Source organism: Tympanuchus pallidicinctus, unplaced genomic scaffold (genome assembly GCF_026119805.1).
Source record: "Tympanuchus pallidicinctus isolate F22 unplaced genomic scaffold, pur_lepc_1.0 scaffold1, whole genome shotgun sequence".
NCBI lineage: Eukaryota > Metazoa > Chordata > Aves > Galliformes > Phasianidae > Tympanuchus > Tympanuchus pallidicinctus.
In genome coordinates, this window is record NW_026294618.1 from 60,126,258 (window position 1) to 60,153,031 (window position 26,774).

General features: G+C 37.2%; 1 long non-coding RNA gene across 1 annotated transcript; it reads left to right on the forward strand.

Annotated features, from left to right (window-relative positions):
• The first annotated feature begins 1,221 nt into the window (after positions 1 to 1,221).
• LOC128079284 (uncharacterized) lies at positions 1,222 to 26,774 on the forward strand. Its single transcript, XR_008206061.1, has 3 exons — positions 1,222 to 1,246; positions 15,041 to 15,193; positions 25,631 to 26,774. It is a non-coding gene; the product is annotated as an uncharacterized LOC128079284 (long non-coding RNA).

Sequence of the window (26,774 nt, forward strand, 5' to 3'; positions counted from 1 at the left end):
ATGGGTCAGTTCCTTAAGGGGTAGGTAGAATTTGATGGATCTCACCCAGAAGAACCTAACTCAGCTTGTTTGGTGCAGAGGGAACCAAGAGCCCTGGTCTCTGTGTTCATGCTTCCACAACTGGACCAGGTGGTCAACTTAATGCCAGTTAAGTCAGTCTTTCAGAGTTTTCAGTCTTTACGTCTTGCCTCTAAAACAGCCTTTTGGATTTGAATAATTAGTAGAGAGAATGTTTTAAATTTAAATCTTATGATCTCTTCTTAGCATTTATGGAGAAGTTCAGAACATGTTTTCAGGTTAAGCTGAATAAAATACATTAAATGGGAATAAAGAGAGAAAAGTGTTGATGAGCCCTTCACATGTTCATATTAGGAATGTTAAGCACAAGATAGAGATGAGAAATAAAAATTCAGCACGCTTCCTCATAGACTTTATCTCTCTACTCTTCAGCATACGCAGATCCACACTTCTCCACATATTTACAGTGATTTATAGGAGAAAATTTTAGAGACTCAAACAAATCACAAAAGCAGTGTCCTCAACATTTCTTGCAAAAGGGACCAGTGACAAAGATGACTGAGATAATTCCTTGCAAGCTTTCCACAGTAACTGGATATTATGAGGTGAATTAATCTCTCCTTTGTCTTCTCAGTAAGTATTAACTGGTGTAAATAAAAGTCAGCTGTTTGCCAGTTCATGACAGTAAGTGTTGTTTCCTGCCCAATTTGTCTTCTGTGATGATGAATACTCAAAATACTCCTTGAAATATTTGTGTGCACTCATACTGCAGGCAGTATACCTTGATTCTTTTGAAATTGGTTTGAAAGACTGCCTGTTTTCTGTACTGAAGAACTATGCGTTAAAACTTGCACTTAACTGATATAAACTGAAAGACAGAAGCAGGACTAAAAACTAAGCAAAAAAAACATAAACAACAGAAAAGGAAGACACATACTAGAAAAGATTCCATAAGCTGTTCAGCTTCAGGATTTGGCTTCTCATCTACACCAGATGCAGTCATAGGAACCTCAGTGTAGTGGAAATGCTAAGAAAAGGCCTGAAATAGTGATTGAGCACCTGGTGGGAAGGCAGGGCCAACCCAGGGGAGCTCAGGTGCAAGCAGTGCACCTGAGTGACTGGAAGGGGTGGAGCCAGGATCCACCCCTTCCCAGATCTCATTTAAGAGTTGGCAGTGGAAGCAAGAGCCTCTTGCTGGAGGTTCCTGTCTACTGGAGGCCTTCCCAAGGTAAGCAGCTCTTTTCTTTCATTTCTGTGTTATTGGCTGCTGCAGAGGCTGATGTAGTCTCCCAAGCTTCAGTTTAGATTTATGACAGAAAACACAACACTTCTCTCTCTGAGCTTACTTATATGCATTTGTCCTTGATGTATCTTTATTAAAAGCTAAATGTTACAACTTAGAAGGATTGTGTCTCTAAATAACACTCTAAAGGAAGGTTCTTAAACTTCTTAACTCTTCTATTTGTTGCCTTATAAAGCAGAATTATTTTAGGTTGATTCTTCATTTAACAGTGGCTTTCCAGCTTATGGGCTGAGGAAAGAGGGAGAGAGTGGTAGCCTTGTTGTCTTGCTACTCTGTTTTGAATGATGAACTTAGTGAAATAAGATGTTGCTGGAAGGTAAGAGTTTTTCTATTTGTTTGCTCTTTCCCCAGTAGAGGCTTACCTTCTCAGCTTATTTCTTTGAAGGAAGTGCAAGTGACAAATTATGAACATGTAGTAATATTGATGCCGTGTGGCTTAGGATTTCAGAGGAACATGAAGATGTATTATTGCATTCAAGGTGCCATTAGATAGTTGTGTAGTGAATGGATGTGAATATGCATAGACTCTGTTCAGTGAATTATTAAGCCTTTTTATCAAAGGCATTACAGAGCCAGCTACACAACTTATCTAAGTCATAGTTTTCAAATTTCTATTGGATAGATAATAGTACTACTTATAGCAGGATGAAGGGCTATGTGTCCTGCGTTCATGTTTTTTTTTTTAAAGTGTCATAGAAACTAAAATTTGAAATAAACATTTCTGATTTTTGTACGTTCTTCCTTCCTTTTCTATTTTCTGCTTATTTATAAGTAGCATGCAGTTACTAAAAAGAAAACATGGGAGATGATTCATTTCCAAAACAACGCAATTGTAGAAAGAAAATGACTTCAATTGAAGCTTTCACACTTGGCTATATAATAAGCAATTGTAATTTCTCATCAATTAGCGATTGCTGAAGTGATTTGAAGTAGGAGATATAGAAAGATGACCATTAAATTATCACAAAAATTCTGGATGCTAGCAGCAACTAGCAACAGGAAAGTGAGCTGTGGAGGCACATTGGCATTTTAAGTGAAAAAAAATACTTTTTCTTTTTTTGTTGTCAGAGTTGTAAAAGATTTAAAAAAAAAAAAATAAAAAAATGGAGAGTATTACAATTGTTTTAGAAAATGTTTTAATTTCTTTCTCCAAAAGAAAAGCTGTAGTGTATTAAGTTGATATTTTGTCACTTCTGAAGTGTGACTGATGTTTTCTTTCTCTGGAATAATTAAGAGAGTGAAGAAATGCATGCATTTTTGCCTGATTTAAGCACATGGGGAATGCAGTGGAAAGTTGCATGATAGATAATTTAAGAACAAACAAGGGAAACTACAACAGTTCCTAATTATTTTTTTATCTTATATGCTATCATTTCAAGCCCATCAAATTAGTCTGTGCTACGTTATTCTTGCCTGTTTTAGGTATGCTAATTTTAGTATTGCATTCTGACAGTAAAACTTGTCCTTTTGCGGATGCTTCTAGCTTTATCTAATATAAATCAATCAGAAAGGAAATTGTGAATTTAATTTGGCTCTGATACTGCTAGAGTAAGATAGAATTTACTGGAAACTGTGGAGCTGCACTGGGCAACAGGAAATAGAGAAAGACTTGTTGTCAAGCACCTTTATCTGGGAGAATGTATTTTGCCTGGTACAAGGATTTATTCATCTTCAAGTTGTAGGGCAAATATCTTCCTTTGGCTTATGACTGTGTGGAGCCACCAGGGCAAAGGGTTGTGGCAAATTATGTCACCAGAGCTGTGGTCCCATGGACTGGGGCTGCCAAGGAGAAAGGAGGGCAGCAACGAGAAGCCCTTCAAACCTAGTTAGTGATGCATGGGGCCACATTGCCTTCTGCTGTCATGTCAGGGCCCACAAGTTTGGAAGGTCGTACAGGAGCTATGCTTGATATAGTGATATCAAATGCCACAGGAAGTTGAGAATAGATACAATGAACAGTGCTTTTTGGCAAAATTGTTACTGCATCCATACTTCGAAAGGAGCCTTTGGGCACTTTTGACACCTAAATATTAGTTGCTTAATATGAGAGAAAAATGATTTTTCAATCTTGCGTTCATTTGTGATTCATTGGCTCTAGATACAAGATAACACCCTAGAATTTCAGATTAAACTTTTCCTGAATCTTTTTTATTTTATTCCATTCCTATGTGCTGCCATTCCTCACTTCCTTTTCAAGTGTTTATATACTGTCAGATAGTGTCTAGGTTCTCTCTGGAAGCTATTGCATTTTAGCGAGGAGCTGAAGCATCTATTACATCTTTTATGTATCTCAGAAGGATATTGTAAAGTTCAATAGGCATTTGAGAAGTGTTCTGCAATCCTCAGGTGACATGTACAGTGAAAGCACACAAAATGGTTATTACCCATTGAATGCATAATTTTTCATGAGTGTATGTCTTTCATCAAATTACTCTTGGATAAAAGTATTCTTTTTTTTGTTAAAAGACCACTTGAACTTGTTCAATTGTAGTGGTTAAATATAGCTTTAGGAAGTGTGAAGTCTTTTGCTTATTAAAATCATTCATAATTAAAGGGAGAATGATAAATCATTGTTCAAGATTGAAAATTACAAATTTTCAATTCTACAATTCCTGAGAAGCAGAAAGGAAAAGAAGTCTAAGAGGCAGGAACTGTGATTCTACTATTGTAAAGATCTCATCTGTCATGCAGGAATGTCTTTGCAGCCCATTCACTGTTTCTAAGATCAAGTAGAATAGGCACAGTAATTAGAATATGAATTTAGTGTACTGATCATCACTGTAAGTTTGTCCTTTGATATGGCACATTGTGGGTGGATGGATTGCCAAAACCTTGAAGTTTCATTAGTTCTGGAATTAACAGTTTGCACAGAAGAAGGGCTGAAGTCAGGCTGCTCTCTTTAAATAAATAAAGGCTTTTTATATGCAAGTGTGACAAAACTGGTTTCAGAGAACCCAGTGATCTGTGCTTTCCGATAGCCCACTTTATTAGTCAGTGCTTTTCTGATGGAGCTCTCAAAACACGAGCAGCCGGTGCAGCATTGTACCATCAGAAGTGATTTAGGGTTACAGCACAAAAGCAAAAATAAAGCAAAGGTAGACAGTCCTTCAACTATAATACAGAAGAATTAATAGCAGCTGAGGATCTGGCTTTAATAAATAACTCATCAAGCTAGTGAACTTGTTTCTTCCCTTCTAGGTCTTGCTAGGAAAGTGTTATTTTGGGATTTGGATATCATAAGAGCGCAGCAATTTATGGTGTTACTTCTCTTTTTGTACCTGCTGTTATCCTAGCCCATCACAATATAGCACTGAAGAAAATGTCCAAGCCCTGCAGAATGAATTAGAAGGACAGAAAACAAAGCTAAGTGGGGAGGAATGATAGCTAGTGGCAGAGTGGGAAGTACATTGCTCTGTGTGAGAGAGGAATTTCTCCCTCTGGATGTATCCTCTATCATTCTGATGACTGTATCTAAGGGGGACTACACTGGACATTGAAATTCCTAACACAGATGCCTCCTGTTACATGCCTAAATATATGCAAAATAAATGCAGACTTTAATTTCATTAATTCCTGTGAGATAGAATTGTTGTCCGTAATGTCCTCGGCCAGATTCAGTGAATGCTTCTACAAGTATCTACCTCAATGACAAAAAGAGGTCTAAGTGAAAAGTGTGCTCTCTCTTGAGGGAAGCAGGAGGCTTAGTTACATGGGACAGTGAAAAGACAGAAATACCTACTGCCTTCTCTGTCTCAGTCTTGACCACAAAACTGGCCTTCAGGAAAATGTTAAAAGCTGAAAGACAATTTGGTTTTAAATTACCCAATAGTGTGAATTTCAGTAATGCACTTTAACTTGCTACTTTTCCTGTCTCCTGAAATAACTTGTTCTTGTGTAAGTTTTCTAAGCCTGTGCAGAATCCCTTTGAAACACAACAGAAATTCCTTTTCTCATCGAATTCCACAGTTTTTATAATTTGGTATCATTCTAGTTATATATAACAAATGACTCTTTTAATTTCCCAAGAAAATTTTCAGAAAAAAAAACAATTTTGCATAGAGCAAAAGGAGGCTTCTTTTTCCTTGCCTCACCTCTCATTGTAATTTTAAAAGAAAAAGTTGGAATCATAACCAGTTTGCACCACAGTCATCTTGCTCTGGTATGTTTTAGCATCCACAGAGCCTCCATTTCCAGTCTTTTCTCAGAGTTCCTTCTGACTTCCTCAGTTTTCACGTGGGGATTTGACAAAACAGGAAGGGTATCTTCACATTTGCTAACTCTGACTTATTTTTTTTCTGATCCTTATTGAACCTATGCAACCTCTTAACATCTGCAGCATTCAGTAGTAATTTAGCAATGAGAGAAATGTCCTTTTGCTCATTTTGAGCTTGGTAACTGTACTTGAAAAGAAATCGCAGGAGTTATAAGATATATATAAACTGTCAGCTGTAAGTAACAGAATTGTATTGTAGTCATTTTCTATTTTGCTGTGTCCTATCTGAAACACATTTAACACCCTTCTGTATTTAATGCAATATTTCCAGATGTCAATGCCTCTTCTATCAATGCATCACAGTTAGCAGTAGGCAATGTGATTGAGGATGGAGTTGCATGATTTTTAAATATATAATGTTATAATAGTAGGTCTGAAGACATTTTCTGAAATTAAAGCATCTTTTTATATGATGTTTTTTTTTCTGCCAGCTTGCCATCCACTGTATGTGCATTCTTAACAGTGATTTGCTGGCCTTTAATTTGTTTTCTGATTAATCTGATGTCATGCTACTGTCAAATTTGAACTTAATTTATTGACTTTGAAAAGATGCCAGTGTTTAGATTTTCTGGTTTGTGTACATCTTCAAGCTTGTAGCAGTTTAAAAAAAATAAAAAAATCCAGCATTTCAAGGCAGTGCTGCAGGACATTTGTATTGTAATGAATGTAACAGTGAAGAACCATTCCTTATTCACAGTTTCAGTGTCAGTTATGAACTGAGATACTGTAGATGTGAAAGAATGTTTATTTCCTTAGGTAGTTTTGGCTTTGAAAATGCTCAGACAAGACTGCTGAGGCTGGAAGAGTCTTGCACCATTGAGACTGACTCTAAGGGCTCAGGCTGATGTGCTTCCAGGAGGTGTTTGTAGGATGGAGGAGTTTCCTGAGCGATGGTGCACAATCAAACAGCCCATCCATCCAGTTCCTTAGCTTACTTTACATATGCAGCTAGTACTATCATTGTAAAGAGTTCCTGAAGTGGAAATGTGTTTCTCTTTTTCATAATTCATGCAGTCAGACAGTTAGTTACCTTTGTTGTTAAAGCTGCACCAAGTCTTTGCTCAGTATTGTCTTTTACTACATTGAACCTGGATGAACTTCATAGGTGTGTGCTCTTTGTTAAGAAAACTAGTGAGACAAGGCATCAAAAGGCAATGAATCTAAGGGCTGTAAAAATAAATAAATAAAAATAAAAAAAATATGTATTCAATGTTCAAACAGGAAAGGTGAGCTCTTAATTTTTTTTCTTTGTCCCTGTCTCACAGCTTGTGAAAACCTAAACCAACTGATTTAGGACTATAAGTTTTACCTCACTGGATTTCTTCTCAGGAAGTGTTGAACAAAGAAGGCAGTGATGGATTAATTTTTAATGTTACTGGAATTGCTGTCATGTTTGAAGAATTAAAATCAAACCTGAACACATGTTCTATGAATGCTGAGAAAGCTGTGATCTTACTACATGAATTCCTGATTTGCATTTCAGCCAGAAAGTTATCCGTGCATTCACTTCCTATTTAAACTACATGATTTAGGTTAATTAAAATCAGGGCTGGCTCTAAAAATAAACTACACACTTGTAGTATTTATGCGCTCAAAACATTGTTCTATCAGACTTAACAGTAGCAGTTATTGTCAGGTAATGTGGGAAATGATATGTACATGTTAACCACTACAGCATATGTAGATGAGCAGCATATATGAGCAACCATTTCAAGTGATTTATATCGGCATAGCTTTACTGATGCTGAAAATTAGATGACTGGGAAACCATGAGGTATGACGAAGTGAGTCAGGGATTTCCATCTAGAAAAATGTCAGTAGAACTATTTTCTTTATTAAAGATACAGCAAACACATTCTAGGTTATTTTGCTTTACATAGATTAAGGTGGCTTACTTTACATTATTGATTTAGATCAGAAAAGAATAGTCCTCTGGCAAAGTGCTGCTCCTCTGATCATTGTATACATGCTGAGTTTCCCAATATTCCAGAAACCATCTTGAAACTTTCCCCTGATCTTAGGCAAAATATTTTACCTTAAGAAGTTAACCTTAAATATGACTCCTACATTTAAACAAAAAGTGAAGTTAAGAAAAAGACATACTTCAGTGGTTATGTACACATTCACTTATGGGCATCCATCAGTGAGTGGTGAGATGTTGCATTGCTAGTGGGGCACTGATCAGTGAGCAATTGTATTATTAGCTGAGCGGCTGGTGGCAAGTAATTGCATTGTGGGTATATATGTATGTAACTATATAATTATGATTGGATTTTTGTTTCTATCTTCCTCTTCTGTCTTTAGTAAATAGCTTTTTATCTCAATCCTTGAGTTCTGTTTAGTTCCCAGTTCTCTCTCTCATCCTGCTGAGAAGGACAGAGTGAGTGAACAGCTGTGCAGTGCTTAGCTGCCTGCTGTGTTAAACCGCAACAAGAGGGAAGGAACACTCTTGTAGTTTACCTCTATCACTAAATCACTTAAGTAGCCTAATCATAGGTATAATTGATATCAATTTACTACGTTCAGTATGGTGAGATTCTTGTTTCAGCCTTGCCTAATATGTAGGCTTGAATCAAACACAGGATGTCAAACAGGTCAAGGGAGGATACTTGGTTTTGTTCCAAAGGTCCAATCTCATATCTGATTTATAATATAATAGCCTATCTCTTTTTAAAGTGCATAATGTATCAAAGTGTAAAGCTGATCTTGGAGTAATGCTCTGGAGCAGAAGCAATTCTCTGGTCCTGAGGTGCAGTGTCTCCCTTTCCTAGGGAACTCATGGGATCTTCAATTAGAGGGCAACCCACCCATAATCAATCAACAACTAATCCTGATTAGGGAGGCATATGTTAGAAGAGCTTCTGTTCTTACTGTTGCTTTTGGTTGAATCTTTTTTTTTTTTTCTCCTCCTCTATTCAGTCATTTTGATACCTGTTTTCCATCATGTAGGGTTTTATGTTGCTCAAAAACAGAGATAACCATAGACTACCTTAAAAGATTTTTGTCTCCAACTTCTAATTTTCATATGCAATGCCTGAAGATTTTATGACATCAAACATATACAGTTTAGAGAAAAATGGTAAGGAAAATTAAAAGATTCCTTCTTTCTTCTTCAGCAAATAGACTTTAGATACTGATGGTTCAGTCTTCCCAGAAGTTTCAGTCCAAGCATTGTTTGAGGACAGTAATGGGCCTTGTTCTGGTAGCAGGGGATGCAGTTTCCACATGGGGAAAAATTTGAAAAGAGTTAAACTAAACACTGTGACATCTGAAAGAGAAATACTGATACTATGCCCTATGCTTTACGGCATTTTATTCAGGAGACTAAAAATATGTCATCTTTTTCTTCTTTTCATATGGGTTTTGTTAGTAGGAAGCAAATTTTCACATTGAAAGTGCATTCATGTAAGATTACTGGAGAAAAATTATAAAAGCATTCAGCACCAGAACTCATTATTGCTGTCTCTCAGGCCAAGACAGTTGGCTTGTTCTTCGACTGTGTCATGCTTCCCATTTGAAGGATGTAATAAGATTAATGCTATGCAATATAATTAACAGTGGGACAAGGCTTGGATCAACCTAGTCAGTTGTCAAAGTAATCCCTGCTGTAATTCTTCAGTTTCACCAGAAGGCCTCCTTGGGTCCCTTCCAGGCTAAACTACTTTTTTTTTTTTGAACACAGCAGTGCTGAATCACTGCAATTTTCAAGGTTCAGAAATCATCACCTTGGCCACTCCCTGTGCTTGATGTTCTCAATACTCACCTTTAGCACTGAGCACTGGATGGCTCTGCTTCATGTAGCTACTGCACTATATTGTCAAGGGAGTTATTTCTTCCTTTGATTTAGCCCAAGGAAAGGCTGCTTACTGAAATTATTACTTAGAACCAGATTTGAATCTATCCTTCACCACAGTAATTAGCTGATGGCAGTTGGTAACATCTAACTAACAGTATCACACTCTGCAAAACTTTTGTTCATGGTAGAATGGTGCATTTATTATTTCCAGAGAAGCACAAAGCCTCAGGCAGTATTGTGGACTTGTCTCAGCTGAGTTTAAAATAACTGCTTTCCACATACCAGCTAAAATTAATAGGTTTCCTTGATTTTTCTAAGGGAATTAGACTTCATATTTCTTCAGTTGTAGTAATTCATGAGCTTGAGAGCCAGGCTGTATAGAGGGGAAGAGCTCTCAAAGGCATTCTACTCGTTGATAAACAAACACAAATTTTAGTACTGCAAAGAATGCAGCATAAACTCAGTTATATTAATAAATAGAGAACAGTAGAGATGGACGAGATATATAATTAAATTAGGATGTTAAGTTTAGTAAGTAATACTTTGATACTTAAAATATTTTCAGTGGAGTAGAATTCTGGGTATAGAAATCAAGCTCTTCTAACTGCTTCCTCAAGAATGGCTAATAGGTTTATCTGTTTGTCCCACATTAATTTTATTCTTTACTTTATATTTCCATAACCTTCCATCCTTTTTCAAAGATACATAAAGCTGTGGAAATCAGCTTAGTTTTGCCAAAAGTTGTAAATTGCTGTGCAAAGCACCAGGCATCTCTGAGACATTCCAGCTGTCACAAAGAATGGATGCTTTTAATGAATTATAGCTTTTATAAAAATTTTGCCAAATTAGGTTTTTGGTATGTGTGATAACAAAGGCTAAAAGTCCTTCAAATGCATCTTCATAAGTAAGATGTGCATTGCTACCTCGTTACATCTAGACGATAAGGAAATATGAAAAGAAAACTGTGAGATCTGCTTTGAAATCTACTCAAAAAGAAGGCTAGACAAATAATATTCTATATTCATTGCAAGAGCAACTTGTTTAAAAAAAAAAAAAAAAAAAACAAAAAAACTGATAACCTTGCAAACTATTTATTTGTCTACATGTCAAACTGCTTTAAATACTTATCTGTTTTTAAGCTTCTACAATTAAGTGCATGTAGTTATCTGAAATTGATATTTTTCTAACGTAAGATAAAGACTTAGTAGTTTGTTTCAGCTGAGATATTTGCTGTTGTTTTTCATATTTTAATATCAGAGAAAGCTGATGTTTTTGACAGGCAGTTCAGTGTTTGTAGTCTGTTTAATGTAGCAGAAATTATAGATGGAAAGGACGTCATTCTGTTTGATTTTTCTGATTGATTTTTGTAAAACACCTGTAAGCCCAGTTTTCTTTGGCTGTGATATGTTTCCCAAAAGTGGGAAAAGGAAGACTTGCTGGCCACTATAATTAGGTGTTGTGCTTGATTCAGAGATTATACTGTATGGAGGTGTACAAATTGCAGTAATGCCAGGTTGCTGTAAGAGCTGTAAAAGAATTACAGATGCCTAAATCAAGAATAGAGGTTGAACTTTGCTGCTTACTGTCCTTGCAGCCACCCCTGTTGACAGCAACCAGAGAATACTGAATAAAACTGGCATCTGACTGCTACCCCCACGTTGTTAGCAGCTTTTATCTCTGCCAAGGTGCTGCTACAGACAGTTTGAAATTTCTACTTTACTGTAAACTAAAGGAAGTCCACATAAAATGCCACTGTAAGCATTCCTCTACATGTCTAGACTGAGAAGTCTGATCTTGTGAGCAATTTCAGATCACACTGCTGGGGTAGCAGACAAGTTGCAGTGACCGCTGCTCAGTCTCTAAGCAGACATTCTCTTGCTGAGTGAGAGCTCCATGGTTACAACACGTATGTGGAGTTCTGCATCACCTACCATCACTGGCCCCTTCCTCCTGTAAGCAGGCATCAATTTTTTCCTTGTCCAGTAATTCTGCTCTTGTCTTAGGAAAATGCTACCAGGTGCCAGGTTATGGAGCCACTCATAAAAGAGCAAAGGGAACTAGCGACATAAGCTAAAAGGAATGATCTGATCTTCAGCCACATGTTCAAGATGTTTACCTGGAAGATAAAAAGCTTGGAACTCCTGTTTCATCAGACACTTGCCTATTTTAAATCAAATAGACAGTAGCTAGAATACACAAACCAGAGAAGGGAACTTTGGGCTGCTTGCTTTAATTTGAGTACTCAAATTACTAAACTACCAAGCCACATTCTTGCTTACATTCTATCTTGGCTTCTAATTCATCTTTAATATCCTTTTTCCAGAGGTTGCATTCAGTAAGCAATTTACAAACTATATTGAATCAGATAAAAAGCAAGAGCTAACCTCTACACTAATAATAGAATGCAGAGTAGAAAAAAGCCAAACTTGCCAACAGTATCCAGATAAGATGTCTTTCAAAGCAAGAACTTATATCATACAATAAGGCTTTTTATTGAACTGCTATGAGAAACATAATAATTATCTGAGTCACTGTAGATAAACTGATACTGGTGACTGAAGTGCATCAGAACTCCAGATTCACTGAAATAGTACAGTATTGTATAGTAGTCTATGAAAACACTATTTATCTTAATCTACATTCACTTTATGTTACCTATAGAAAGTATGTCAATTGTACAGGAGCTGGAGCAATGGTTGTGCTGAAATATAGGGCCTAAAAGCCTCACATAGGTCTGCATGTAAACTACTGCACCAAAAATAGGTAAACAAGATTTGTTGATCATGAGAGCTTACAGGTAAATACAATAATAAAGACCTGAGTGGAATGAAAATGTGTGTACAGAGGATTAGATTTATTCTACAGATATCTGAGACTGGAAGAAGCCTTGGGAACATACTAAGTTCATCAACATCAGCCTCCAGACAGAGCTCAATGTACAGAATTCACTTCTGAAAGTTTGTCTCTCCTTTTCTGAAATCTCCAGTGATGAGTTGTCTGGCCTGAGGTCATGTAGAAGGTCAGTAGCAAGTAGAGCAGAGGGTAGACTGAGATGTTTCTACTATTCTAGTCATCAAGCAAATCTTATTTTTCCAAATGAAGAGTACTGTATTTTAAACAGTTCTACAGAATAGAAGAACTGCTTAAAATTTTCCATAATCAGCTAATTCTGCACTAGCAGCAGAAGAAATGTGTAGTAAGATTAATTCCAACCTTCCCTAGTTCCAAAGATAAGGTGAATCAGTATTATTTATCTTACAGAACTACATTTTGAGTAAGGGCAAATGGTAAAAAGTGGAAGGCTACTGAAAGAACAGGACTGTGCCTAGCATGAAAACAAGGAGGAAGCGCAATTTCATACAGAGGATTTTAGATGAGCCTGAAGGGTATAGTGCTAGAAATAAGATGAAATCTAATTATATAAAACTCAGTGTCATGAATTTTGGAACTAATAAAAAGAGTTGCCATGACAAGCTTGGAATTCATCACTTGGAAATTACAGAGGAAGACCCAGTTATACCACTTAGTTATGGAGTAACAATGAATTGAAAATGTCCTGCAGAGTACAACGACCGTTCTGTAATTCTCAGATTAATTAAAAAGTGCCTTTTAAAAGGCACTGTGGAGTTACTCTAGAATACTGCATTTTGGAAAGTCCTCACACGGGCTGAGAGGGACCACTATAGTGAGGGGTAGGGTAAGAGAAAACACTTACTGAGAAGGCATGAAAAAGCTTGCCTTGGGTAGACAGAAAAAATGAAAGCTGTGAGATAAAATGAAAAATGTGTCGAGAATGGGGTGAAGGCCAAGACAGGGGCAGCTGAGCAGCTTCTTTGGAGAGAATGTTGAACAGAATAACATCATGACCATCTCTTTCTTCCTCATCAGCTCTCTCATAAGCTAACCTGACTTTCCAGGGCCATAACCTGGGAAAAGGAAGTATTTAGTTTATGATCACTTGATGCTGCCTTGTTGCTTGTGGGAACTCCTTACATCACCTCTGCCGAAGCCATTCCCACTTGTAAGTGATGCCATCAGAGTTGGGCCAACAGCCAGCCTTGTTGGCCCAGAGGCAATTTCTTCTGATAATTTGGTGCTACCAACAAGATTTCTAAGCCTATCTCTTCTCCATACTATGTCCTCGTGATACACAATCACTTCTCAAATGCTGCCAAAATGATGTTAAGTGATGGGGATGAATCCCTGGGAAATTAATGCAGATTATAATGTAGCTTTCAAATGTGAGGAAGAGCTCAGTGCTCTGAAAGGACAGAAATCTTCCATTCAGCATATGCTTAACCATGTTACGTGCTGGTTCTTGCTCAATTTAAACTTCAGTCCAGATTTTCTGATATTCCATACCTCCTATTTAGGTATAGCTTTACATTTCTCATTGGTGAAATAAAGATGTTTCATGAGTAAAGCTGTTGAAGAAAACAAGCTTTATTAGCAGCAACAAAAGTAAGAAGTCAACTGTCTTGTGTGTATGCAAGACATAAATATCTATAGATACAGATAAAATGAGTTATTAGGTAGTGGCCACCTGGATGAGGAAATGAAACAGGTAAGAGGTAAATATACAGAAAACAAATAAATGCACATCAGGCTGCTTGGCAGTAAAGCAACATAAAATTTATCTTGCACAAACTAGCTTGACTGCAGGAAGTAAAATACTCAAGAAAGACAAATTAATGCTGAAAGTAATGTAGAGTAGAAACATATTTTGTGTACGTTTGCTTTGTATTTTTCTTTTTGTTTTTATTTTTTGGGCCTATCTTCATTCACGTTGATATTATTCCATCTCTTAATAAGAGTACTGTGAATAGTTTCAAGCTTTTTTGACATCAACAGGCAAAAATATAAGTGAAACTGAGGTTGATAAACATTGATAAACTTAAACGTGGTTTAAGTTGAAATACATTTAAAAATATTTAAAAACTGTTGCAATTAATTCTCCAATCATAAGTAAGAAACTAAGGGAATTTTTTAGTTGGTTGCATGAATCTGAACATTAGAAGATATAAGACCATGTATTTAACTGAGCTGGGGTGCTAGTATTCCCTTTTTAAACCTTTCCAAATTCTTGGTTGGTTTAAAGATTATAATCCTGCTCACTAATGAAGTTTCAAATAGTTCAGCTAATGCCTCCACTTTTTCTTTATTCAACACTGAAATTACTACTTCTAGCAGAAATATCGATTTTATTCATAGTGATATTGTGCAAATTCTACAAGATAGTACTGAGGTAATTTTAATGTTTATTGATCTAAATTCATTGAGACTACTAATTTTAAATCTCATACTGTTTTGTCCTCTCTCTCTCTGTTGATGTTGTTTTAAGAGGGCTAAGAAAACATGGCACAGATCTGGAGAAGCCAAAGGGAAAATGTTTTGTTTGTACCTTCAGACAATTTTGTGAATATGTTCTGCTAGTTCACAAAGAGATGTTTTAGCACCATGTTCCGGAGATGAAAGATGAGAACTGCAAGTTGGAATGGAAAGTCAAAGTGTTTTTAAGCCCTGTGGTGGAGTGGTAGCTGAAAGCAATCATCATGTTTGCTTGAAACTATTTTGTGATCTGGAGCAGCACTGCATTGTGGGAACTGCGTATTGTAACTGCTTTGCTATTCACTTGTTATCTTTTGCCTAGGAGGACAACCTTGGGTTCTCCCAACTGTTTTCCCAGTAGCATTCTTGTGCTGGGGTATGAAGTTTGTTCAGGACCCAGAGGGGCTTTCACATTGTTAATCTACTGTCAAGCGATATCCATTGCCCCCTGAAAATCACTGGTACTGACAAAAAGGTAAGAGACTTGAGAGACAAGTTGGTGCTTTTTGCATTTGAATTTCATGTGTAGCTAGTGCTTAGTCACGTAATATAAGCCTTTGGTTTATTCCTTTCAAAAATTTAGTGCTTAGTGTCGTCTTCTTCCTAGCTTCAATACTGCTGATTCCATTGTAAAGTTCCAAAGATCATCGAAGTCTATTGCAGGATTTTAGACCAGATTTCAGCCTGTAAGTTTTATCTGCACTATAAATGGCTGCCTGTGAGTGTGAGTTACATAACATCTTAAACTGACCCACTTTTTTTCAGATCAGATTGGCTGAAAGCATATAAAATTTTACTAAGTTGTTGAACGGATCTAAATACATTTAACTACATAATGCATTGGCAATTCTGAGAGTGTTCCGCATTTATCTTGCATCTGCACTTCCAGATTTTTAGCAACCTGGTTATGCATGATGTGCTACCTCACCATCATATAACTTACCTTATCAACATTTTCTTCATCATGACCTATCTGCTATGCAATAGCAGATGGTATAAATCTGAATTCTCAGGAGATGTTTGTCATAATAGACAGCCTTATGCTAACTGCAAAGGCAAGTGCCTATGAGAAATTGATTAATGTTGCCAAGTGGCCAGGTAAGATCAGTGTTGCTGTTACTGGTAACAGTCACAGCACCTGTGCTAACTTTGCAACTTGGGCAACAGTACTTTCAAATGAAAATGTGGGTCTGAATCTGATGTACTTTTAATGCATTGGCCTCTTGAGATGAACCACTGAAAAACACTTCAACTTCCAACGTGGCATTAGAAACCATCTTCAGTGCAAAGGCAAATTTATCAAAGTAAGAGAAGGCAGTGGTTAACAGGAGATAAATTTATTGGTACTGAGGAGAGCTCAGACTGTGTGTCTGTGATAAGCCTCTGACTGGGGGTGTCTCAGCTGAGCAGAAGTGACTGCAGAAAGCAAGGCAGCAGCCAAACTCTCAACGTCAGTAACAGGCCATTAATATTTTAACAGTTTAGTCTCATAAAGATGGTTTTTTTTTTTTTTTGTTATTGTGGGAAACTCTGTGCCTAAGGTGGCTGTCTAGAAAATGGAGTAATTTAAAGACAAATGTCTCATAATCAAGGAGTGCTGTCAGAAGCTGCTGGGCAAACAAAGTACTCAGTGCCAGTAATATTTATACATGACTCCTAAAACAAAACAAACAGAAACAGTAAAACAAAAAACTCACCTACAAACAAACACAAAACATCATCAACAAATGAAAACAAAACCAAAAATCAGTGTATTTAATGATCTAGCACAATTTTTAACACAACTATTCTGAGATAGAAGGTATAGGATGTAGAAAGTTCACGGATTAGTCACTGAAGATATATTTCCCTTCTGTTATGGGGGGGAAAAAAGAGTAAATGCACCTCTCATTTTTGACCAACGTTATCCATCCTAGAATAGAGATCTCTATTTTATTTAGTTTCTTAGTCTCCCTCCTTGAATGGCTGGTCTTTGCCCTTGGACTCCACCAGCATGAAGACCACAAAGGCATATATTATTTCCTAGCAAGTCATCTGATGAATGCAAGCAAAGAAGATCAGGATTTCATTGATTGCTTTATCTAGAACTGCTTATATGTGAAATAAAAATTTCTAGCTTATTCTTATTTTTTTTGTGTGTGTGCGTAGTATTCTTATGTCAGCTTTTACCTTCATCTGCCTTCTGATTTTACCCTTCAGCTAAAAATATTCAAAATTGAACCAAGGGTAACTAATTGGACAGGATGAAGGTAATGACTGAGCATCTAGGTGGGCTGCAAGTCTCCTGAAAGGAGTAGCAGGGCAACTCAGTCTGAAGTTTTGTTGGCTATGTGGTCAGGATTTAGATCTACTTTATGGTGCTGCCTGCTACTCCCAGTGTACTTAAGACACTCAGCAGCAAGCCAAGAAGGGTTACTTCTGTTTCTCTTTATCGTTTATATCTTCCTCTGTTTCATCCTATAGATGATAGAGCAAGAGGAGAACCAGAAGTTAGAGCTTTGGCCCTTTATGTCAGTTGCCTCAAGATTTTCAGTATAGGAACTTCCTTCTGATTTTTTTCCTCCTTTAAAAAATAGAGAGAAGAAGAGAAGAAACTGCTTGTCTTTTGACACCTACTACTGACACAATGTTTGTCTGTTTGAGTAGCTTGTCAAACAATAATTGACACCTGCCAACCAAACTGAAACATGATCTACTCTGAATGCTGGATAAGTGAGTGCCCCAGGTGATTCCTCTTCACCCAGAGAGGAAGTACACTTGCTGTTGATGCAGAGGGTAGGTGTGAGGCTGTGGGGACAGCCAACCAGAACCGAGCAAACTGTGCAGGAAAACAGTCATCTCTGAAAGGAAGTAAGCATGGAAAGTTGCATGGAGGTTTTTGATACAGAATCTGTTCAGCCAGTCTGGGGCACCAGCTGCCTCGTTGGCTGTGCCTTTTCCTGACCTCAGTCAGGGAGATAGATTATCCGTATTTTTAATATTTAACATATATATTATTTTAGAATAATTATGATAGTAGTTATCCTTGCCCCCTGCAGACCAGGAGGACATAGATGACTGCATGTACTCTTGCACTGCTCATACTCATTCCTCTTCCCAGGCTCCAGCCCCGCTGCCAGCCCTGCAATTGCAATACCATACCCAACAGGTGGCAATCATAGCCTGGCCTCCACCTCAGCAGAGCATCTGCATGAGAGCTTCTGCCTCCCAAACTCTTCTAGACCCGGCAAGGCCGTCAGAAGAAAGAGAGTGCTGGCACTTAACACACTGCTCCATTTCAGATTTAAGGCCATTTTCTGAACATGATGCAGTGCTCTTCTCCATGCCAGAAATCTGAAATAGAACAAAGCAGCCTCAAACTATGTCTGAGACCATAATCAGTGATATTGTGGGAAATCATAAGGAATACCTTGGGCTGTGCTGGGATTTGGCCATCTTGTTCTGTTCCATTTCCATATTGGCTCCAGAAATAAGAAAAAATAAACAGGAAGGAGAGAGAAGGGATGGAGGTAACAGAGCTGTTAGTGAAGCTGAAGAGTTCACTTATTTCCATGGAAACATTCACATCCTAGCAACAGCATATTGATAGCAAGATGACATGGAAAGACAAGAGCTGATGCCTTTGGCTCATGGGAAAACAAGCTATCCTGGATGTCTAGGGTTTTTTTTTTTTCTTTTTTTTTTTTTTTCAAAAATGGATAAGTGTTTAACAAAAATCCCCAATCCATTTTTCTGTTCATAGCTGCTTGTGCTTTTGTGTTGAAACATTACCTGTTATGGAAAATTGATAGAGTTGAGATATTATTTGCATTGTCTGTCTGGCCACAGGTATCATTAATAGGCAACAAAGAAACCCAGAGGTATTGAACATCTTTTGTCTATTTGTTTATTTATTTCACCATTTATTTATTTATTTCATCATTTCTTTTATCATGCCTTGAGGTATCTAGTAAGATGTTTTTGGATTAGTTGCAAACAAGTAGAAGCCAATACAACATTCTGTGCCCAACCTCTCACTTTCCAGCACATGGGTGGTACAACACTGATTGTTGATACGTTGTTCAATGGGATTCATGGTAGGATGAGTTGTGGTATTGTTTGCACTCCATATGATGTCCAGGGAATGTGTGTGTGCTGGGCAGCAGTACAAAGCTTTCTGTCTTTGTGTGGCTTTGGATTGGGGTTGGTTTTGTAATGCATATTTTTTCTTGGAAATGTTCCTGTTTAAATAGATATTTCAATAATCACTTTGGAAATATAGGAAATGTATACTGTTGTTTTGTACACATAGCATCGCTAATCTAAATATTTGTTTAAAAGCTATGTTGAACAGAATCCATTTAAAGGACACATTGTGCATTATTTTTACTGTGAAAAGAACACTAAATCACAGTATTTCCATTGGTAATATAAGCCACTATAGAAATGTGATGCTTTATCTGCACGTGAATTAAAAACAGAGCTAATCAAATATCCCAAGAGTAATCAGAGATGTTTACAGAGTTAATGAACTCTCCTTATTCACCTGCCTTTTGTTATCAAAAATAGTTCAGATTATCTGAATTTTTTGTTCTATTAGCATAATTTTTCCCCTTGGAGATGAGGACTGCTTGGCTAATCAGCAAGCCAGGTTGATGTTCTCATACTGCACTTTCATCAGGTTTTCAATAAATGAAGTTAACTAACTTTGGAGTCATTGGATGAGCAGTTATAAATTTCTAATGGAGGGGAAGAATTCCACAAGGAAAACAAAAAATAACTGGAGATTTCTCTTCATGCTGCTCAGATGGAAGATTTCTATAGGAAGGGAGTAGTTGCATTTAGAATAAGGCTATGAATGATATTTAATGCAGAACTTAGAGTTTAAATTCCCATATTGTGATAATTTTTTTCATCCTAATGTTAATAGCTTTATTTAATTTCGTACCTCTTATTCCAATCTTCACTCCTTCCAGTGCCTCTGCTATTATGTTACTGCATTTTCAGAACAGGATCTATATGAGTTATGTAGATCCTATACACATCCTAATGTGTTCCCAATAGTAAGTAATAGATCAGAAGTAATTCTGAGAGTGAAAAGTAGACTTTCCAAGGCTTTTCCCAATTGGCACATTATACGTGTCTTTCTAGGTCAGCGTCTGATTCAAGGAGAATAGAAGGCAGAGAAATAAGGAAAGCAGAATATCTCACTGAAGGATCATTGAGGAGCATCCTCCATCATTGTAAAGCAACATGCACAGTTAATAGCAAGCCAGGATCTGCTGTGATTTTTCACTTACTCATTTGTTCTTTACAAACTCTTTTTTTTTTTTAATTCCACCTTCTTGGATGCATTCCATTTAGAGTATGGGGAAAAAAAGGCAAAGGGAAAACAAATTCTTCTGCCAGTGTTGAGAAGGAGAGATAAATTTGAGTGACAGTATATCTTCAGGTAGCTTAGTGCATATTCTGTTCACTAAATCTTTTGGAGTCTTTATAGGTTAGAGAGAGTACATGTTTTGGGTAGGAGTAGATTGTCGAGGTACAGCTGCAAATGTTGCCGCTGTCTCTCCAAAGAAGAATCAAGAAACTGGTATGTGTGTTAAAGCTTGTAATTTCTCCCACTACTGAGGAATAATATGCAAACAATATCACAGGCTTTTCAAGAAATGTGGTCAAAGGATCTCTCTGGAGCTGGAGATATATTATTTGCAGATGTAAATATATTTTTAATTCTAGTCATTCACATTAATTCGGAGTCTGTATTCTGAATTCTGTACACAGCTAATACTCTTGTGGTCCTCATTTCTCATGACTGCATTGACAGATGCACTGTCTGATTTGGGAAAAATGCCCATTTCCTTTCTTTCTGATCAAGGTATATTACCTGTTAAGGGCAGATAGATTAGTCAACATTAGTGCTTGGGAATGTCTTTATTTTTATCACTTCAAACAAATATCTAGAGCTAGAGACATGATTATATGCATTACTTAAACACATTTTTTACTATACTTTAATTACATTTTGACAGAAAAAAATGTTAAGGAAGCAGCACTTGCTTTTTAGCTCTGAAACATTTATATCTGCTGTACATGTTTGTCTATGCTTTGTCATGCTCTCCTTTCAGATCGTACTCTTGCTGCCTGGTTGTTAGTGTCTTGCCATTGTTTCATGATTTAATATTAAGTTTTTATACAAAGATTTCATAAATAACAGCTACAGATTGTCTTCTCTGAAGGTGAAGGCCTTTTTCACTCAGCTGCAAGAGTATTATATACAGTGGAACTTCAATGACTTATACTGATTGCAAAGCTGACTGGTCTCTCTTTTCAGTCCTGGCATACAATCCTGTGAAATGCCAGTGGAGTATATATTGTGCGTGACAGAAGTAGGAGACATCAGTAAGAGCTACGCGTGACTTCTTCAGGATTAGGGCATTTAAATTCTGTTTTTGTTGTGCTTACTCTCATATGCACTGAACAACTGGTAAGAAAAGATAAAAACTGAAAATGCCAAAAATGAATTCTGTCTTTCTGCTATTATCATTAGAGATAAGATTTCTGTCTGTTTAGGTTGTTTCTCCCAAACAAACAGCCGAAGACCAGTCTCATCTGCAAACACTTGTACACAGCTGAACTACAGAGTCAAATTTAGTCTGGATTTTGTACCAATGTTAATGAAGGTAGAGTTAATCTCAACATTAGTAATCAATTCCATGATTGAAAGACTGATTTCTAAGAGGAATGCTCACTGCTATAAAATATCCAAAGCCAATTAAGAGAGAACCCAGCTGTAAGGAAATATGGGCCAGATGATCTCTTAGTGAAGTCACTGAACTTAGAACAATAGCACCAGCTTGGCAGCTGTCACTGCAATGCAGTAATAAGGATTTACTAACTGATCTTTTAAGCAACACATAGCCTTTCTGTTTTTAATCAGTACTGAGGAGCTGATGAGAAGCACACCATATACCATACTGTTTTCTTTTGATCTTGTAATTAGGAAATACCCTAAGGGAATGATATACAGTTCATACATTTCCCATAGAGTTATTACTGAGCCAGAGCTCTGATATGATGTCTCCTACCATCCCTTGCCCTGCGGGGACTTAAGATTATGAAAACTGTAAGACAGAAAAGATGCAAAAAAACCCACTTGAAGGAAGACATGACATGCACACTGACAGAAGTTACCCTTCCCACCTACCTCAAATTCTCCTGATATTACTACCTCAGGTGTAGCTGTCTGAAAGTTGATTCCCCCAGCCTCTCTCCTCCTTGCTCTCTCCCAGGGAAGGTGCGCAAGGTCTAGGATAAAGGGAAAATTTTTGTCTATTTTGAAGATCCATAAAAATAACCATGTGAATATAAGGTTGCACAGAAGTCGGGGTGTGAGATGGGGGCAGTGGTAAAGAGAAATGGGGAATGAAGACCTTGTTTTTTTGGCAGTGTGGAAAATGGGAGTGGGATGACACAAATGAGGGTAAGCTGATGTGGAGGAGAATGAGTAAAAGCTTCACAGAACCCACTGAGTGAATTAGAAACAGTAAGAAGGTGCTGGATAACATACAGGGAACTGAGAGGATAAAAAGAGAGAAAAGAATGAGCTCATGGTCATATAACACTTCCTCAGCTTTCAAAAAGAGGAGAATGTCATTATCTAGAGGCTGGGTCACAAGTGACATCTGACCATTGCAGTAGTGGATGACATGTAAAGCTAGCTGACTGTAATCAGGATTCCAAGTAAGTTCTAAACACTGATGTTTTAAATCCCCTTACCTCAGGTATTCAAGGATGCATATGTAGATTTGCCTTCTACAATCAAGTCATTCTATTCAAAGTCAGTTGCATTATATCTTAAGAGAACATGCAAGGAATGGAAGAAACACAGGAACTAGTTAAGATAAAAATCAGAACAAAACTTGGTGAATATATGGCATTGTATGTGCTTGTGGTTCTTACATAAAGCCTTTTCTGTGTTTGAAAGGGAGTAACACAGTATTAGGAAGAAAACTCAGATCTATTTTTCGGGTCTTTGGGACATCTGGGGAAATGGAGTGGATTGATTCACTGGCATTTAATGCCTAGATGCTTAACATAATAATGATGCATTTAAATTCAAATAAGTGAGAAATAAATTTTCTGATGCGGAATTCTTTATGATTTAGGTTGTTGTAATATTTTTATTCATGGATTGACAACTGTCTGACTGGCAGAGCTCAGAGGGTTGTCATCAGGAGTACAGAGTCTGGTTGGAGGCCTGGAACTAGCAGTGTTTACCAGGGGTTGGTGCTGGCTGGGTCTGAATGCATGCAATGTCTTTGTCAATGACCTGGATAAAGGAATAGAGTCCAGCCTTCAGCAAGTCTGTTGGTGATACAAAGCTGGGAGAAGTGGCTATCACACCAGAAGGCTGTGCTGCCATTCAGTGAGACTGGGGCACCATGGAGCATTGGGTGGATAAGAACTTGATTTGGCTTAACACAGGCAAGACTAGAGTCCTACAGGTTTGGGGCTGACCTGCTGCAGAGGAGCTCAGCAGAGGAGGACGTACATGTCTTAATGGACAACAGATTGGCCATGAGCCAGAAATGTATCTTTGTGGCCAAGAGCACCAATGGTATCCTGGAGTGCGTTAAAAAGAGCCAGGGTCAAGGGAGGTGATCACTGTGACTGTACCCACATCTGGAATACTCATTTCAAAAAAGATGGGAATCACCTAGAGAGAGCTCAGTAGATTGATGCCCACAAAGATTTTAAATGGCCTGGAGCATTTCCTTTATGAGGAAAGGATGGGAGACCTGAGTCTGTTCAGCCTGGAGAAGAGAACGCTGAGTGGAAATCTTATCAATGCTTGTAAATATCTAAAGGGTGAGAGTGACATGGATGGGGGCAGGCTCTTTTCAACAATGCCCAGACAGAAGAAGGGACAATGGGTGCAAATTGGACTATAGGAATTTCTATACAAATGTGAGGAAGACTTGGGGAGGCTTTTTTTTTTTTTTTTTTTTCTTTCCCTCCCACTCGGATGATAAGCTCAAATCCTGTATTTTACTCTGTAATAATGTGTCTTTAGAACTGTGGTTTCTATTTGGCTCATTATGGTAAGGAATCATGCAGGAATTATGGATTCAAATCTCAGTGACAATTTCTTCCTCACAGCTTCTCCATGTCTAGTCTTAATACTGTATCTGTTAAATAATGAGATTAATCTAAAGGTAGAAAGTATTGCCATTCTTCAAAAGGAAGATATGTATAAAACAGAACAGGATTTTAATGTTTTTCTTTAATAAAAGAGGAACAAACTCACAAACTGGGAAGTGTAATTTCATCATACAGAGTCTTATAGAAATGTTTTTTAGCAAGTTAAATCAGATTTCACTTTTCTTTCATTTCTGGATGCTACTCATGTTCCAAATGAACAAGGGTCTTTGCCTATAAATCTTCATGACAACTTAATCTCTCCCTAGTCCTGTGAATTTCATTCTGGGCATCTTTATTTATTTGAATTTAAGCTTGTACTTTATGCATCTGGCCAGAGATGGTGCTGAATGCTCAGGTACTGCAGAGTGAACTGCAGTGGGAACTTCAACAGAATTAATTTGAGACATTAATCAGAGCTATAGTCAGTTGCTATGGCTCATGACTTAGAGTAAATGTAAAATTACAGTACTTGTAATACTTAGCCAAACAACAACAAATAAAATTATTATTAAAAATGATAAAAGAGTTGGGAAGTTATAGTACTGGGAAGAAGATTTATTTGTTTGGTATATTTGTTGATATTTTCCTGCTCAGGGAAATAAAAGCAATCTTTAGGGACTGAACTCATCTAGTCTTCATCAGATAGGTAGTGGCAATAGAAATAAGATGGTAGCATCTGCGGGTTGTGCCTCATATCTTAGTGTCATTTTTTAATTGCTCTATGATTTCATATATGTCTTTTATTCTAGCATGGAAATCAGTGTAATATCATGAAACTTAAGACATATAAGGAATTGTGTTATCTAAAATCAGCTTTATTTTACCCAGGTTCCAGGCCTCACTAGAGTGAGGATGTGTGAGGCTTTCTGAGGTTAGTCTGGTATGTTTGTGTGATTTGCATTGTACACTGCTCTTTGCCAGCTCCTTCTTTCCATTCTCTTTGTTGCACTGATGTATTTTCTAATTCTTATAAATATTGCCAAAATATCAATATAAAGAACAAACAAAACCAGTCAAAAATCCCTTTCACAGCTTTTATTTTCTTCATTTCTTTTTCTCCCTGTTTGCTTTTGGATCAAGCCCTTCTGACCCTGGACCTGTGATACTGATCTCATTTGTTAGTAACAGGAGCATGTTACCTGTGTGCAGCTGGAGGGCATTCCAAATAGATTGAGAAAATCTTGTCCCCCCCGCCCAGACTATTCATCACTACTCCTGGGTGGCTCTGTGGAGAACCACAGGCCCTGGTCCTCTAACTGTCCAGATGTAGAATCTGAGTTGGACCAAGGTGCCTTCTGGCCTGGGTGTGAGCCTATTTCCCATGGAAACCAGTGCAAAGAGAAAATTATATGCATATGAATTTAGGCCTGAGAGAGCCTTGGTGTGCAGATCAGTCACATGGGGAAGACACAGCCTAAGCAGAACCTTACACCTCTCCACATCCCCACCTTTTAGTTTACATAGTATCTCTTTTTATCTTAGTGGAGTATGAACTCCTTTTAAAATTATTTACTAGGCTTCAGGTTTTTTTTTTTTTTTTAAACCTTTCTATGATCCTAGATATGTATATAAATGTTTCTCTGGAGCCATGTTTTTTTTTCCCTCCGTTTACCTTTTCCTGTAAAGAAAAGGATCTCACTAAATGTTGTTCTTTGCAGGTGCGTATTGTTTCCTTCTTATTTAGTATAACATAAAAGTTCATTCATTTTCCTCTCCTGCCATCCTCCAGATCTGCTGGTCTTCTGCAAGGATCCTCCTGCATCAAATGTTTAGGAACATTCAGTGAGTCTTGAACCACAATGGTAATTTTTTTCAGACTAAAGAATGTGGACTTCCATCAAATCAGAAGTTCAACTACGAATGTCAAGAGATTGAAGAAGTATTGCAGTCAGAAATTGAAGAATTTTTTTTCTCTCTGTCTTCCAGGATATTTTTAACTTGAGGAATGTGAGCAGTCTTCTGTGATTTGTGGAAGCCTTTATAAAATGAGATAGGTATCTGGGAGTAGAATGGATATCTGGGAGTGAATTTCTTAGGAGATCACTGTATATACAGGTTATGGCCATATCAGTAACGAACTGTGTTGACCTCTGCTATTGTGGCTGATAAGCTAAGATCAAAACTGCTGGGAGCTTGTTTACAGAGACAGTCACTGACATCTCCTGTGGTACACTATTTCCTGTGCTGTTTAAATGGCGATATTCTGAGCCTGGTAACAGTTGTACTGTGGAAGAGGAGGGGTGGAAGAACTGATTCAGAAAATCTTAGTACAATATGCTTTTTATGAACTTAGTATATAGGTAGTATTATCATTCATACATGATCCTCATCTTACTTTGTGAACAAGCAGAAAAGAAAAGATAGAAAATGGGAGAAAAAAAAAAGATGCTCAACTTAGCTACCTACTCTTAACTGCTGACTAAGTATTGGCCAATATTTGAAACAAGGTTAGTAAAAATGAACAATATAAAAATGTAAAAAGTTAATAACTCTTTAGTTGTTCATAATATTTGTTTTTCTTAAAAGAAAGTAAGATTTGCTAGTGAAATTATTTGTAAATCATTTTCTTAATTAATGGAGCTTGATATGATCAAATTGTGTAACTAGTTTCTACATTTTGTACCCATCTTTTGCTTTTGGAAAATGGGCAAATCTAAAATTTTCAGAACTGCAGAACTTGAAGAAAAATAAGATCTGTACTAATTCAAAGATCCCCATGAGGGGGCTCATTAAATGGAAGATATATCTATTCATCTGTTGAAGATAAACAGAGAACAAAGGTCTTTATTTATTTTCTGAATCATATACTTCACAAAGTGAATCAAAACTGGACAGAAGAGTGGAGCAGAATGATAATAAAATGTTGGATCTGA